The sequence below is a fragment of the Zonotrichia leucophrys genome, chromosome 1A (genome assembly GCF_028769735.1).
Source record: "Zonotrichia leucophrys gambelii isolate GWCS_2022_RI chromosome 1A, RI_Zleu_2.0, whole genome shotgun sequence".
Classification (NCBI taxonomy): Eukaryota; Metazoa; Chordata; class Aves; order Passeriformes; family Passerellidae; genus Zonotrichia; species Zonotrichia leucophrys.
In genome coordinates this window covers 59,778,065-59,793,927 of record NC_088170.1, presented here as the reverse complement: position 1 = coordinate 59,793,927, position 15,863 = coordinate 59,778,065, and the positions used below count along the sequence as shown (strand labels likewise).

At 40.0% G+C, this 15,863-nt stretch overlaps 1 long non-coding RNA gene across 1 annotated transcript; it reads left to right on the top strand.

The window, feature by feature from the left end:
* The first annotated feature begins 28 nt into the window (after positions 1–28).
* LOC135442749 (uncharacterized) lies at positions 29–15,014 on the top strand. The gene is made up of 3 exons (XR_010438714.1): positions 29–167; positions 12,597–12,698; positions 14,841–15,014. It is a non-coding gene; the product is annotated as an uncharacterized LOC135442749 (long non-coding RNA).
* The last annotated feature ends 849 nt before the right edge of the window (positions 15,015–15,863 follow it).

The following is a 15,863-nucleotide window of genomic DNA, read 5'->3' as shown; positions in this document are numbered from 1 at the left end:
AGCAAGATGGCGGCGGGGGGCCGTGTCTGAGGGACAGGGGGAGTCCCGGAGCCATGGCGGGACAGTGTCGGAGCTGGCGACACGTTCTGCCCCTGGAGGCCGGGCTGCTCCTCGGCCCCGGCACAAGGGAAGCACTCAGCTGTGCTCCTGGCCGGCTCCCATGGGCGGTAAGCGCTGCCTGCAGTCCCGCTTGGGAGCACGAACACGCTCCCACCAGCAGGTGCTGCGGTGAAAAGTTTCCTGGGCTCGGTTGTCTCGGCAGGCCGGGGCAGTGCCGCCATCCCCGGGGAGCCGGCACTCACGGGGGCTGCGTTGTGCGGGCAGGACAGCCCATCCTGCAGGCGCCTGAATGCGCCAGTATCCCTTCGGCCCTGGGAAGGTAAAACTCGTGTCCAAGTCAATCCCCGTGCTGGGTTACAATCATCCCCTCACACCCTGCTCACGTCTGACAAAGTTTGCAGACTATGGGCTGGGAATTGAGGCATTTTGAGGCACCCAACCCAGAGGATTTGGGTTCTCAGAAATTAATGCATATCTTTAAAATACTTCCTTAAGGACAGTGGATGGCAAAGAGCAAAGCTATGCAGGTGTGATGTGAAAAACACCCCATATTATCTAGCAGTGGTATGACATCTAAGACTATCTGGAGCTCTGATAACACGTTTATCTTGAAGCTTGGGACTGGATGTATGGTTCAGTGGTAAAGAAATCTACCTGTGTTCAAGGCCAAAGTTCTCAGTGCATGTCTTGGGAGACTAGAAATATGGGCCTTACTCTTCTGTTATCTGTCATTCTCTTAGTTTCCTTAAGGTAAAGTAATCATTAAACTATCAAGCTGCCTTATTCTGTGCGAGTTATCTGTTTTCTATGTTCTTTACATAGTGATACAGATATATTTTGGTTGCTTATGGTCAGGAACATTTGCTGACCTTTGCCAGATGGAAATTCCTAATTTATTTCTTACTTTTGCTCCTTCTTTCCTGATATTTCCTGATCATTTAATCTACCACTATATCTAATGCTAAGCTGGCCTTGTAGCAATGACTTCTACTCATAATTATTGAACACAAGTCTATATTGATTGAAGTTATTTCTACTGTTACTTTATGGGGTGTAAGATCTCCTGAATGATTTATATAATAAAGCTGTTCTGATCAATGACCATTAACAGTAATAATTACTGCCTATGCATAGAAATCTGTGTAAGCCACTAAATAAGTCCCCCCAGGCAGGTGGTAGCTGATTGCCAACAGTAGCAGATTTGGGATGCTCATCCCACACTTCAGCTGAGTATCTCCTAGCAGGCAGCCCTGGCTCCACATGTGGTGTGGAAGTAGTTTGTGTATCACCAGTGATACAAAAACCTCAGCTTGGGAGGCTCTGCTTTAGTAAATGCATTTTTTCTGTACTACAAATAGAGATGTCAAGGAGTAAAGACACCTGGTATCTGTGCAGCATGCAATTTTCAGCTTAAAAGGAAACATGCCCTGTGAAGAATGATACAGTTCTGTTGTTCAAGTAATATCTGACACTGCTAGGAGTATATCAGTGTATTACCAACTGTGCCACACCAGCATGCACAACATGCTGAAAATTCCACTCCAGAGGTGCTGCTCAACAGAACCAGGATTTTAAACTACTTTCCTGCTTCAGTATTCCCTGGAGCCAGCTGAGATCTCAGTCTAGTACAGCTTCTTTGGTGGGTTTTGATTTTTCAATGTCTTTTACACACAAACATATCTAAGCTGAGGAAAAGTCCCAAGGGAGTATCTGTGCTGAAGTAGTTGTGTAAAGCCAGAACAGGGATCTCTCTGACTCCCAATACTCCCCAGACATGCTAATGTGCCTAGAGGAGTGTTGTTAGGATCCTGCAGGGGTTGGAAGCCAGAAGTTACTAACAGCTGGAAAGGTTCCAGCCATCTGTGCATGAGGTAAGAGTTTTTGCTTGGCATCTCGTCTTAAGAAATGGAGATTTAATAATTTTATTTCCATCAGTGGCATGTACTCCTGACTACTCATGCACTTTTACTACTCAGACTGACCCTATATATTGTTGTCTGTTTATGAAAGTAGAAAAGTTATGAGAGCTTTGTATTGCAGAGAGGCACAAATACCAAGGGATAGGAGAGTGGGGTTATTTAAGGGTCAGTGCATTTCTTTTTCCTCACAATGAAATTTAACAGCTTAAACAGAATAATTTTTTATTGAAATTTTTGGGATATACCATTTCATTAACTCCTTGGAAAGGTAAGTTCCTTAAACTAGCTTAATTTGCTAAATGCAACAACCTGTATCTTAATTAGAATCACACAGTTAGTACTTCATGAATTTTATCTGCAGGGGTGTCTTTCCCTTAGAGATAGTGCATTAATCATGGCCAGGACAGCTTGACTAACTTGATTATAAAATTGCTCCTGATGAAAGGTTTAACCTTCTTCACAACTGAAGTGTACCAGTATTTTGTTTTGATCTCTCAAGTGTAGTGTTAGTGTCTTTTTCACAAAGTCTAATTTAGTTGGTTGACATAAGCTGTGTCAGTGAGGTACTCATTGTCCTGGCCAGTAACTGAAGCACAATCTAAAGCAAGAAAAAAATAGAAATCCTTACAGTTAGTTCAGTTATAAAGCAATAACATTTTATCTGAACTTAATTGAAAATCCTCCTTGATGACAGAGTAAAAATGTTGTGCCATCTCTCACTCCATCCTAGAATATCAAGTCATAGTTCAAAATCCCTTTTGGCTGAGTTTTGCTATATACTGGGCAATGTTTACTGTTATAGTGCAGATGCAGTTTATTGCAGAAAAAAACCCACATTTGCTGGAACAGTTTGTGCTGGATATCTGAGTCAAATCAACTATCTTAGAAAAAAAAAATCTCCACTCTAATATTGGCTATACAGGAATTTTTACTAGAATGGAAATTTAGCACCAAAAGAAATTCTACTGAGCTAGTAAAAGCCTCTCTAGCAAAACTGGCCCATATTGGGACATAACCAGAAAGCCTAACCTTCCCTTCTAATTACCATTTGCACCCTTATGGTATCCACCCTCTTCAGGAGGGAACTTAAGGGGGAAAATTTACTTGGCACCTGTTGCAGGCAGAGGCAAGCAGAATTTCAAATCATGTTGGATGTTAAGGTACCCAATGAAAGAGTGTCACACAACCAGCTCATATATATATATATATACACACATATATACACCCACATAGGTTCAAAATGCTTCACAGTACTGATTAATCAAAACATTAAATTGAACTATGTACAAAATTTATATATAATAAATATATAATAATGAAATTACTGTAAATGTTATGTATACAATTACGAATCTAAATCTCTTACACGATAAAGAATTTGACAAATTTGGGGACTGTAGAGAAGGAACTTCTGAGTTACAGGTAATGCTCAAAAGCATATTTTGTTTTGGTTTATGTGAAATATAATGATGACATTGTAACAGACATGAATAATTTCAAATAAGTTAGGGTTTATATTACAATGAAAAATACATTGGGAAAAAGGAAAACAAGAAAAAGCAATTACTTTTTAAGTCATAAAAATTTACTGTAGGGAAATAATAATAAATAAGGAAGTTGTATAACAATGAGGTAAGTCAGAGCTTCCTTGTGATTGCTTGTAGATATTAAGAATGATGACTATCCTTTTCCTTGCCTCCATAAAACCTTTTTTTATCTTTATCATACAAGCATCATACAAATACAGGACTAGAAGGGGATTCAATAAATCACATTATCCAAACCACTAAATTCAGTGAGGGTCTTTCATAATTGGAGCATTATTGTGTCTGTCAGCACCCCATGCAGGCACGCTCTGTGCTACATGGAGCTGCTTTCAGCTGCCAAGCTGCTGCTCTGGCACTAATGAAACTGCTGCGCTCCCAGGCTGAGGTCAGTACCCTGCTACTGCCCTCCTGAAATGTGCCTGAAACCTCTTCTTCATCCACAGCTCCCAGGAGGGAGAGAGAAAGGAAATCCACATTGGTTTTAACAGCTGCCCCTGAATAGAGGAGGGAGTTATAAATAAATGGAAATAAAGAATGGGGGCATGTGGCTGAAGCCATGACAGTCACTTTTTGGTGTGGCAACAGATAAGCAGTGCTCTGAGTGACAAAATGTCAGTCTGAATATGTAGACACTGTGATGATGTCAAAAGAGTCTCATTTGAATTGGGATTCAGGAGGATCCTCTATTTAAATGCTGTCTGAACTACTGACAGGCTGCATGACCTTTTGCAATATACAGAGCTCCATGGGTCAAATTGGTCTTTGCTGCGACTAAATTGACTACAATGGAATTGTTCTGTGACTGAACTTGATTTCTCAGACATCAGTCAACACAGCTGGTTTACTGAATAAATGAAAGAAAGCAATCATAGATGTCACTGGAAAACAGATGCATCTGAACTGAGTGTTTCACTTTTGGCAAAACTGGACCAGAAATGCAAAACTTAAAATGCAAAAGTAATTGCTGATAGTGGGTTCTTGATAATGAAACTCTCTGAAGGTAACAAAGATGAGAAAGTGCCATTGTCTTTTTTAAGGAATGTAAATATCACATATGTTATTTTAAACTTGGAAAAGGATGGGTGCTTCTCTAAGTATTCTGGTATAGATTGCTTCTTAAAAAAAATTAATAATGACAAATGACTCAGGTATTTATGCTGAGTCATTTACATTGCAATGCTACACACTGATAAGCTTCTTCCATAGAAAAATGCTTTTAGAGTCAGATAACAAAATAATTGTGTTATTTGATAAAAGGTAATTGTTTTAAGAGTGTTGGGGACAGAATGGGAACTTCAGACAAGGTTTACTGGGGAGACCCCCCTGCCCTGTTGAGCCACAAAGTGCAGAAAGGACCCTCTTGCTTTCTAAAATCCTTCTCAAAAAGGAGTCTGGCTGGAGCTGGATCCAGTCCCAGTCCCAGACTTCCACTGGTTTATCTCTGAAGTATTATATGGTGTAATTGAGCCTTTTTACAACTTTGTCCCACAAGATTAAAGATGGCAAACCAAATATATTTATTTGAATAAAGTAGATAAGAATTTAAATTTATTATGATGTTGAAAAGACTAAAGGACCTTAACCAGAATTATTTACTGCACAGTATAGGTAGCTACTACTACATAGTATAGTGCACTATGTATTGAAACAATATTGAAACAATGATATTAAAGCTAGCAAATAATTATGGAAATTGATGTTACTCACACAATGCCTGTGGGCAAATGTCTTGCTCAGCCTCAAGGATTAACCTTGAGGGCTGTCCTCACCCAAGGGAGGAGTCTCCCCTCACAGTCAGTTTTTTTTGTTAGAAAACCCTGCCATTAAAAAGAGGGACTGAGCTTTTAGAGTACAAAGTGATTGACTATGAGTCACATGTCTCCAGGCTGCATTATCAGTGCTATCACTTGTTGGCTGCCTTACCAGGAACTCTGCCACATCCTCAGAGGTGCCAGTTTCTGCTGGGAAACATTGTTCTTCCTCTGAAAGTTCAATTTTGGGATTGCTAAGTCTGGCTGGTCTCAGCATTCTTCATTACCAGTGTGACTTGCATGAGCTGTGAACCTCATTCATTGAGGCCATGTACAAGGTCCTGCACATGGGTCAGGGAAATCCCAGGCAAAGTACAGGTTGGGCAGGGGATGGATGAAGGGCAGCCAGCCCAGGGGGGAGGACTTGGAGGTGTCCATAAATGACAAGCACAACATGACCTGGGTGTACATGCTCCCAGCCCAGAAAGGGAAATGTATCCTGGGCTGCATCCAAAGCAGCATGGCCAGCAGGTCAGAGGTGAGACTGCACCTGGAGTTCTGCATCCAGTTCTGGGCTCCCCAGCATAAGAAGGATGTGATCCTTTTAAAGTGAGTCCAGAGAAGGTGAGCAGATGGTTGGAGCACCTCTCCTATGAAGACAGACTCAGGGAGCTGGAGCTGTTCAGCCTGGGAAAGAGAAGGCACCTTCCAGTACCTGGAGGGGACCAACAGGAAAGCTGGAGAGAGATTTTTTATGAGGGTGTGTGGTGACAGGATAAGGAGGAACAGTTTCAAACTGAAAGACAATAGGTTTAAATTAGGTATTTGGAAGAAATTCTTTATTTCAAGGGTGTTGAGGTGCGGGGGGGTGGGCGTATGTGGCCCGAATTTCGAAGTCCGGCTAGTTGAGGGCGAAAGGCTGACGCCCCTCTGCAATTCCTGGCCAGCACCCTTCGGCGTCTGATGGCCTCGGGCTGTGCTGGCTGCGCTGGCTTACACCGCTGGTATTGGCGAAGAACGGAGCTGACCACTTCACCGGGGGTTAAACGTCGATTTATTGAAGGTGTTGCGGGATCCAAACGCGGGGAAACCAACCGGGAAAAGTTCCCGAATAGGGGGTGAAACAGGATTATAAAGGAGGGGGGGTGGGTACAGGCGGAACCAATCGGGAAAGGTGAGGGGATGAACTTCACAGAACTGACACTCCATGGAGACCAATAATCAAAAGGTAAGGGAGGTGTCCTGGGACCCCAGCCAACCACCACTTCCAGAGAGGAGAAGGTTCTCGAAACCTGGGAGGAGAGGGGGGTGATTGACTGGGCCCAGGGAGGAGACAACTTTCACTTATAAGGGAAAACAGGGGAGGAGCAGTTACATATCGGCAACTAAAAATAGCGAGGTTACCATAGCAACTTAACTGACAGGGTAGCAGTGGCGGGAAAAACTGGGGGAACAAAACCATTTTACACATAATAGGGGAGAACAATACATAAATTGGGGGAATAACACAAGAAACTTAATAACACACTACAACATTGAGGCACTGGAACAATTTGCCCAGGGAAGTCATAGATTCCCATCCCTGGAAGTGTTCAAGGCCAGACTGGATGGAGTTTTGAGTAACCTGGACTAGTGGAAGGTGTCCCTGCCTATGGAAGTGGTGTTGGAACTAGGTGATCTTTAAGGTCCCTTCCAACCCAGGGTATTCTGTGATGCTGTGAAATGAACCAGATCAAGAATGTGTTTTCAAGCCTTGCAGAAAGGCTTCTGTGTCTGTGTACCTGTGTCACTAAGTGTGCTGGTCTTGGCTGGAAAAGGGTAATTTTCTTCATAGTACCTGGTACGGGCTAAATGTTGGATTTGTGCTGGAAACAGTGTTGCTAATTCAGAGATGTTTTTGATTTTGCTAAACAGTGCTTATACAAAGTCAAAGCCTTTTCTCTTTCTCACCCCACCCCACCAGCAAATGGGCTGGGGGTGCACAGGAAATTAGAAAGGGTTCACAACCAGGACATTCAACCCCATCTGACCAAAGGGATATTCTGGACCATATGGCATCATGGTCAGCACATGCAGCTGGGGAGAGAGAAGGAAGGAGGGGTTTGACAAGTAGAAAAAGAAAATACTTGGCAGACTTTAGGAAAACTTGGAGAAGTGACACTGGTACACTTTTTCATTTTTTTCATGCCAATTTAGTAATGAAGAAAATGGAGTTGCTTCTTTAGACATGATTAAAAAAGAGATCTGAAAGGGTTTTCCAGTTCATCCCATTGCTTCAGAGAAGAATCCACTCTATCTAATCAGCTCCTGACAGATATTTGTTCAATCTGACCTTGAAAATTTGCAGTTATGCTGATTCTTCAGATCTCTCCAGTCAGCTACTGTGTGACATTTTTTACAGTTCAAAAGCTTTTTGTAAAATATAACCAAAATCTTCAAGTTGCAATTTAAGGCTTTTACTTCTTACCATATCAATGGACATGAAAAACATTTTGTATCTCTCCAATACTTTCTACATATTTGAGAATTGATATATCTTCCTTCAATCCTCTCATTGCTAGACTAAATAAATGAATTCTTTCAATCTTACTTCACGTGTTCACATTTTCTATACTTCTGAAAATTACATGGTTCTACTGTGGTTTCTTCATTGGAGAGAAATCACAATGTTTCTTTATTTTTTGTCGAGGTTTTTTTACAGAATGCTGCTTTTAATAGGTTGTTTTCTGGTAAAACCACATTATCTCTTATTTATCACCACAGAATTGCAGGATAATTTAATTTGCAGGGGATCATAGGAAGTTCCTCGTCCAACCCTCTGCTGAAAGCAGAGTCAGCTATGAGTTCAGGTCAGACTCAATCCTGTTGGATTTTGAAAACCTGCAAGAGCAAGGTTCACAAGCTCTATGGACAACCAGTTCCACAGTTTGACTGACACATGGTGAAAATGTTTTCCCTTGAATCTAGCTTGAACTTCTCACATTTCAATTTATGCTATTACTTGTCACTCTCTCACCATACAGTAATCTGAGTCTGGCTCCATTTTCTTGATGATTTCCTCTTGGCTATTGTGTAGATGCTTAGGAATACCTATTATTACTGTTGTTGTTATTACTACTATTGTTGTTGTTGTTATTGGTAGTAAAGGAGTTGTAGTAGTAGTTGTAAAAAGGCAAATAACTACCTTTCCTGAATTCCTGAGTTTTGGATTCTCCCTTTTTTCCATTGTTATGTTTGCCAGTTCCTTTCTTGTTTAATTTATGTGTTCCTTATTTAGAAGGCAAATGAAGCATTTGCTTTCTTAATAGAGTACTAGTAGAGAATTGTTACAGGTTATAGCAGGCTGACACAATTTAGAACATTTAATTTATCTAAGTTGTCTTTATCTGTTGTTTCCCTTTTCTACCTGGAAGTCTTACTCTGTTCTCCAACTTAAAACTGAAAGCAAGCCATCCTACACAAGCATTTGCAGAAGTCAAAGCAAGGAGATAAAAAAAGAGACATTAGGAAACACTTTTATACCCAGAGGGTGGGCAAATGCTGGAACAGGCCTCCTAGAGAGGTGGTCAGTCCCCAGGCCTGACAGTGTTTGAGGGAAATTTAACAACACACCTTGTGGAGAGCCTAGTTCAAACATGGCTTAAAGAAAGAGGCCATGAAGGTACTCAGCTAAGGGAAAAATAAAAGGCAGCTGTAAAGCAGCAGTTCCCAGGCTTGATTCTGTAAATAATTAAGGTTCTCAGCCACCTTTTATATAAACAACAAGATTCTCAGACCGTTTTCTCAAAAACAGGCAGATATCCTGTCCTTGGCTGCTCTGGGAACAGATGGCCGTTCTGGGAACAGATATAAAGGTTTTGAGAACTTTTCATATCATGGTGAGAACACTGATCTTGGTTTCAATAAACAAACTTCAGGTATTGTAAACAAAAGGAGGAGCTGAAATTTTCTCTACAGCCTATTGGGAGCTCAGATTTTGCAATATGCATGAAGTGAATTAACACTGTTATATAAGGTGCCTGGTTGATCAATAAATCGGAGTCAGATGCTGACCAACAAAGGTGGGTCGTCTCCCTTCACTTTAACAACACCTAAACTTTCAGTCAGCCCTGAATGGGTCAGGCAGTTGGACTGCATGGCATTGTTGGTCCCTTCCAACTAAAATATTCCATTCCATGTTCTCATTGTCAGCCACCATTATATGCAAGTCTAGTAATCTATTCAAAGGGAACTACTTTGAATTAAGTTGAAGGTCTCATTGACTGCTGAACTTTGATTTGGGACTTTAGAGTCTATGGCTGTAAAGATCAGATAGCAAATCTCAACTATGCACATAGTTCCTAGTACTTTAATGTAGACTGTGTAGATGTGTTGTCTTTATTGAAATATACATGACTGGGGGAGAAATCATAGAATGGTTTGGGTTGGAAGGGACCCTAAAGATGATCTGGTTCCAGCCCTCCTGCCATGGGTGGGTACACACTAGATCAGGTTGCTCAGAGTCCCATCCAGCCTGATCATACAAATATACAGGGATGGGGAGTCCACAACCTCTCTGGGGTAGATTTTATGTAGACACAGAGAGGGTCAATCCATAAATTTCTGAGAAATGCATGAGTACTTTAAATGGATGAAATAAAAATCAGAATGCCACATTTTTTCATTTATTTTTCTACAGGCTACTGTGGAAAAATAATGGAACAGAATAGTTCCAAGAAGATCTGGGGTGTTTAGAATTTTTTAGTAAATCCTTCATGACCAAATTGTATGTATAAATATACTAAAAATTACTCCTAATGCTTTACTTATAATTCTAAAAGAAAAGATTGAGAAGGAGATAATTTCACTGCTAGAAAGCCAAGACTGGAAAATACAGGTTTATCATATGGCTAAAAGAAGGTGGAAAAGACAAAAGGAATAGCTGTGAAATTTGTGCACTGTGCAGCTGGAAGCAAGTTCTGAAGCTTTCTGGGTTTATTTTTTATCGGGAAGAATGTTTCAGGATAAAAGAAATCCATTACATAATACAAAAGTAGATCTGCCAGCATTAATAGAGCAGCAGGATGACTGATAGGCAGAGTCAGAAACACACGAGATTATGGCTAATGCTTGAATTAGTGCAACCCCAGTGCATTACTATCAATGCAGTGACTGCAATCAGCTAGAGAGGAACTGCCCATCCCCTCATTCTGCTGAATCTGCTTAGTAGTAATGACTTGGATTCCTATTCCAGACCTTATTTCCTGTGACATAGCTCATCTGCTATGAAGACCATGTCATGTTTGAAAATGCCTCTTAGGTGGATCTCTTAAGCCTCTCATATTAACCCAGTTCTTACATACTTAAATGCAATCTCCAAATAATAAAAAAAATCTATTTCAGAGGCACACACAGGTACTTTCATGCCTCACAATCAGCATCTGAAGTTCAAAGGCAAATGTGGAAGCACATGTATTTAAGGTCTCTATGTGTTTGTGTCAATTTGTTTGTCTTCTGGACATTGCAAATGGACAGCTTGTTTACAAAGCAACTTATTAACACACATGCACTGAAATTCTCACCCTGCAAACCTAGTGATTTTCTGAGCATACAAGCCTTGAGTTGCATGGCTTTTGTGAGGGAAAAGCATCACAGTGCACATCAGCTACAGAGAAAAGCTGTGCATGCACACTGTCTGGGTTCAGTAGATGTTTGGAAGCTTTTTTGGAATTACTGCACTGCTCTGGCTGCCAAACATCTGGAAGTCAGAAGAAAAGTGTAGAAAAGTGGCAGGGAAGAAAATGACTAGCAAAAGCAGCTGTCTCCCATAAAAAAATGGTAGTCTGCCATTCTGGGCTATAATAGGATTTGAGAAAGGCATCAATCTGGGACATAGAGCACAGTGGGTTTAAGAAACTTCAGAATTTTTTTTCCTTCAAAGGACTCTAAAAAAAGCCAGTGAATCTGAAATCAGTCTGAAAAAAGGATATTTATGAAATGCATGACTAAACTCAGTGCAATCAGAGTATTAACTTGAAATTTAAAAGTTTGAGTATCAGCTCTAAGAAGTTAGCCTCCTATGTGAGCAGAAATATCTGACCAATGATATTCCCCATTTCCAAACTCCTGACAGCTTCTCAGTTTATAAAATCCCCAACTTTCTCTTTCCAAACCATCTGTCAACACTCCTAGCTTTTCCCGTGATAACTTCTACATTGTGGTTGTTCATCACGCTAAAATCAGCACAAGATCCAGTTACTACACAGTCTTGAACTTTGAATATGTGCATGCATAAAAAAATAAACTTTTTGTAATATAAAATAAATAACTTAAAGAATACTCAAGTTATTACTGTGTTTATATTTAATTAATGGCAAGCACTCAGTATTTAAAACTCCTTAAAGATGCTGCAAAATTTCCAGCCTCTTTCTTGCATGAAAATGCTGTAGGTCCTTACTAAATATATGTTCAACTTGTTGTGCCCTTGAGAAAATGCATTTATAATCTGTATAATATCCTCTAATATATTAAAATATATGGATCTGATATTTAGATAAGGGATGTTTAGACACATGCAATGAGCTCCTAGCCTGAAGTTCAGGATAAGGTTTGCTTTGCCTGAGGGTAGGTGCCTGGAAGTTGGGTGTTTGAGTCTGCTGAACTAGAAATTCACTCTGCTACAGTCACTGGGGGAGGGAGGCACCATGAGGAGACATTTCTAGGTAACCACCCTAAGAGAGGTGTCCAGAGTACAAAGGATAACCCAAAAGTCGAGGTGCCTGCTTCCCTCCACTGCCTGTTGGAAGAGCACGGAGGAGTGGTTTCATGCAGCTGAGGTGTGAGTGATGCAACTTTTGTACACGAGCACAAGGGAGGCTCTAGAGCGCAGAGAGATGCCAGCATGCAATAGTGTGATGAGCCCTGAGAGACTACAACACGATGGCAATCAATCAGGCTGGGAAATCTAGCAGGAAGTTGGATAGAGCTGTAAAGCAGAATGCTCATATATGATGTTTCCACAGTTAGAGCCCAACAGGAGCTTGATAGCTAAACAAAACCTGCCCTGGATCAATGACTGTTTTAGGGAACTCTGTAACCACACTGTATTATTATCAGTATAAAACTACATGGTCGATAGTTTCTGTTGGCTAACTAAAGCATTAATAAGAATATAGGAATTAAAGAGTGAGAAAACAGGTTTTAAGAGAGGAAATAAAAGAGAAAACTTAGTTATCTGGATATTACAATAGCATGTAAGTGTATATTTACTGTATTATAAACTGTGATGAGTAGCATTAGCAGCATTTTTGGGTAATGGAAAATCTACTTTCCTTCCACAGATTGCTGAAAAATGCCCACAGCATGGCTACCTGAAGAATTCTGAACAGAGGAGGAGTGAATCAGAGAATCAAAGAATAGTGCTGCCCTGGATGCCTGAACAGGTGCCAAATTGTAATAATTTCAGTAACTGCATTAATTTCAGTTTTCAGTGTGTTAGTTTCAGCTGATCATACCAGAGACTTGGGTGACTTCCTGATTATTTTCTGGAGAAAAATATTGTCTGAAGTGATTCTTTCTTAAAATAAGAAAAAGGTTGAAATAAATGTTGGAATTTTGGAAACTCATCCACTATCAAATCAGAATAATGCTCTAAAACAGGGAACCTGTATGTGGTTATAGTCAGAGGGAAGGATGGAAATGACACTTGTGTACAATGCAAACAAAAGCAATAAAAAAGGACTGATCCTTAATCTGCAGTGAGTCTGCTCAAGGGCAAGAAAAAAAATCTATCTGTTTAGCTAAATCAGATGAATTTACCCACAGTATTTCCTGTTGAGTTACTGCATCAGGCAGAATCATTTATTTGGCATGTTATTCTTGAAAAATTGTTGTTATGAGCTATCCAAACTCCTTCCATTTATCTTTCTGATAAAAGCTCTCAGCTGTCAGGTAGTGGGATGTCTGGCACTTACAGACTTATTTCACTGCATAAATACTTACGAGAAAAAAGAGAACTGCATGCAGACAGAATACTGTAATATTCCCTGAAGAAAGCTTTTAATCAACAGCTTCAAAAGAGTGCTCTGTTAATGAGCAACTGAAATGTTATAAATTCAGCCAACAGCCTCTATGTTTAATTTAGACAGTCTTCCTTGCAGCTTGAGAGCACAAAAGACCAGTGTCAGTGGCCTGCAGGCCTTTGCAGTTGCTGCCCAGTGGTTAACCATGGGAAAGAAAAGCTATTGCAATTTAATTAGCTGAAGGGTAATTTCTAGGTAATACTGATAAAATAATCAGCTAGAGGCCAGTGAACAGCTGGCATGAAAATCAGACAACATAATGTCTGAAAAGTTTGATTTGTATTCTCAAAACAGCTTTATTCCCAAAAAGCCCCCCAGCCCACTCCTCTACAAAATAATGTATTGTTTCTTGAGCCCATGTTTTTAGACTTGTTTGAATTCTGCTTGCTTGGCTGAGATCAAGGCAATTCCTGGCAGCTGGATTTCAGCATATTCATTAAAGGCAATACTGTATCATTGCTTTAAAAAGATAGTAGATTGTAAATAAACAGTGAACACGATGACTCTACAAAAAGCTAACACAGCACTAAGCAGCAGTTTAGCCAAAGGCAATTTCAATTGTTAATGTTTACTGTGGGAAGGTTTCAGCAATTCTGAAGGTCTTTTTCCTGAGCAGGGCTGTTCTAATGCTTAGCTCCTGTGCCCTCCTGCTCTGGGGCTGGATCAGCCTGTAACAGGGCAGTTCTTTCCAAGCACTTCTGTAATCAGCTGATCATGACAGTGTGTCTTGCTGATATAACTTTTTCTTTACTTCAGAAGAAATACTTCTATATACAATTGAAAGAAAAACCTTTCAAGATCATGTTTCTTTGCTCATACCAAGACTGTCATCCTAGTTCACAGTTATAGAAGTGTTGGCTTCACAGTGTTGTGTTCAGCCCCAGTGCTGGCATGTGGTTATACACACATCAGGTGTGCACAAACAGATTTCTCATTTATATCACTGCTACCACATGGAATTGTTTTAGAAAGTAGAAATGTTACTCTAGAAGCAGCAAGCTAGATCTGTGATTGCTGGCACCAGCTGAATCTTTTTTCCTGTGGGGTGGAGTCTCTCCCATGTGTGAGCACCTCCTCAGCTGGTGGTTCCTGGAATCTCCTTTTCTCTGAGATGTGTGTAATTTGGTTGATGTTGCACAGTAATGAACATGGAAACTTTATTTCCTCAGAAAACCAGTTGGAACTGCATAATTCAGACTGTGCATTCGTACTGGTTTCAATGGAGTTCTCGACAAGTTTTAAAAGGGCCATTTGGTCCTTTTCCAGGCACCTCTTTAGGAGGGATGCTGATCTAAAATAACTGCTTAGTGTGAAATACAAAGCTCCCATACTTAGGGTGAAATCTGGAATCTGGATTTCAAAGAACCAGATTTTCATCTTGAGACCTTCACCTACATAATCCACTCAGAGGCTCTGTGGCACCTTGGAATTAGCAGGCAACTATTTATTTATCTGATATACTGATGACAAGGACATAATTTATATAGAACTTTCTTCTTTCAGCCTTGGCCTTTCTATTCCATTGTTGCTTGAAACTGGACACACAAGCACTATGAAAAAAGGTCTTATTTTCTCCATCTGGAAGCTGAAGATAATACTACCTAAACTAGAGGGATATTGTGAGCATTCCTTGTTATAGTAGTTCATTTCTAAATAATCTCATTGTAATAAAATTGTTAAAACCGTTTAAAAACTAGTGTTTTATTAAAGTTTAGTGGTGAATATTTACATATTCAGCTTCTACTGTTAGAACACCAATATTTGTTTTATTTTATTGCATTTTTAGCTGGTTAATAAGATTTCTTAATTTAGAGTTGCATCTCTCTAATGACCTTCGCTGGATGCTAAATTTTAGATTACATTTACATATGAGACACTCCTATTTTGTAAAGTAGGAGACATGTTATGGGGATAATCAGTTTATCTTAAGCTGTAATTCTATGTCTAGCAAGGATTCAAATTTCTAGGATGTATAATGGGTTAGTGAAATCTGGTAAAGCATCTTTGAGATAAATCTCAGCATATGAGATCAGTTAGATCTAGCTGTAAAATGGAACAGAAGCTTAATTTTAATTTTCATTTGCACAGCTTGGTGCTTTACTTTTTTTCTTTTACAACTTGACAGAGCTCTATCTGAAATTTAAAAAATGCAGGAACTGGATGAATCTTTTGAATATGCATTAACTAAATGGGAGAAACAAAACTAAAGAAAAGAAGTAGCTAGTTTCATGTAAGGTTAGATTTTCTATTCCATGGAAACTAATTTGACTCCAATGTAAATCCTCTGGTGAAAGGATGTGCATGCTTTGCAGCTACAAGATCCTTCTTACACAGGCTATGTGGGCACTAAAATAGTACAGGCACCAAAGCAACAGTAACAATTTCAGTAGGAGATCTACAGTTCCATATGAGGTCAAGGCATCATTGTGAAATTAGGAAGCATCTGGTTTCTTGGCATTTAGGTTTATATTTTAACCTTTGTGTTAACAACAGTGTCCCTTTCATTTTTAGTTGTATGCAATATAT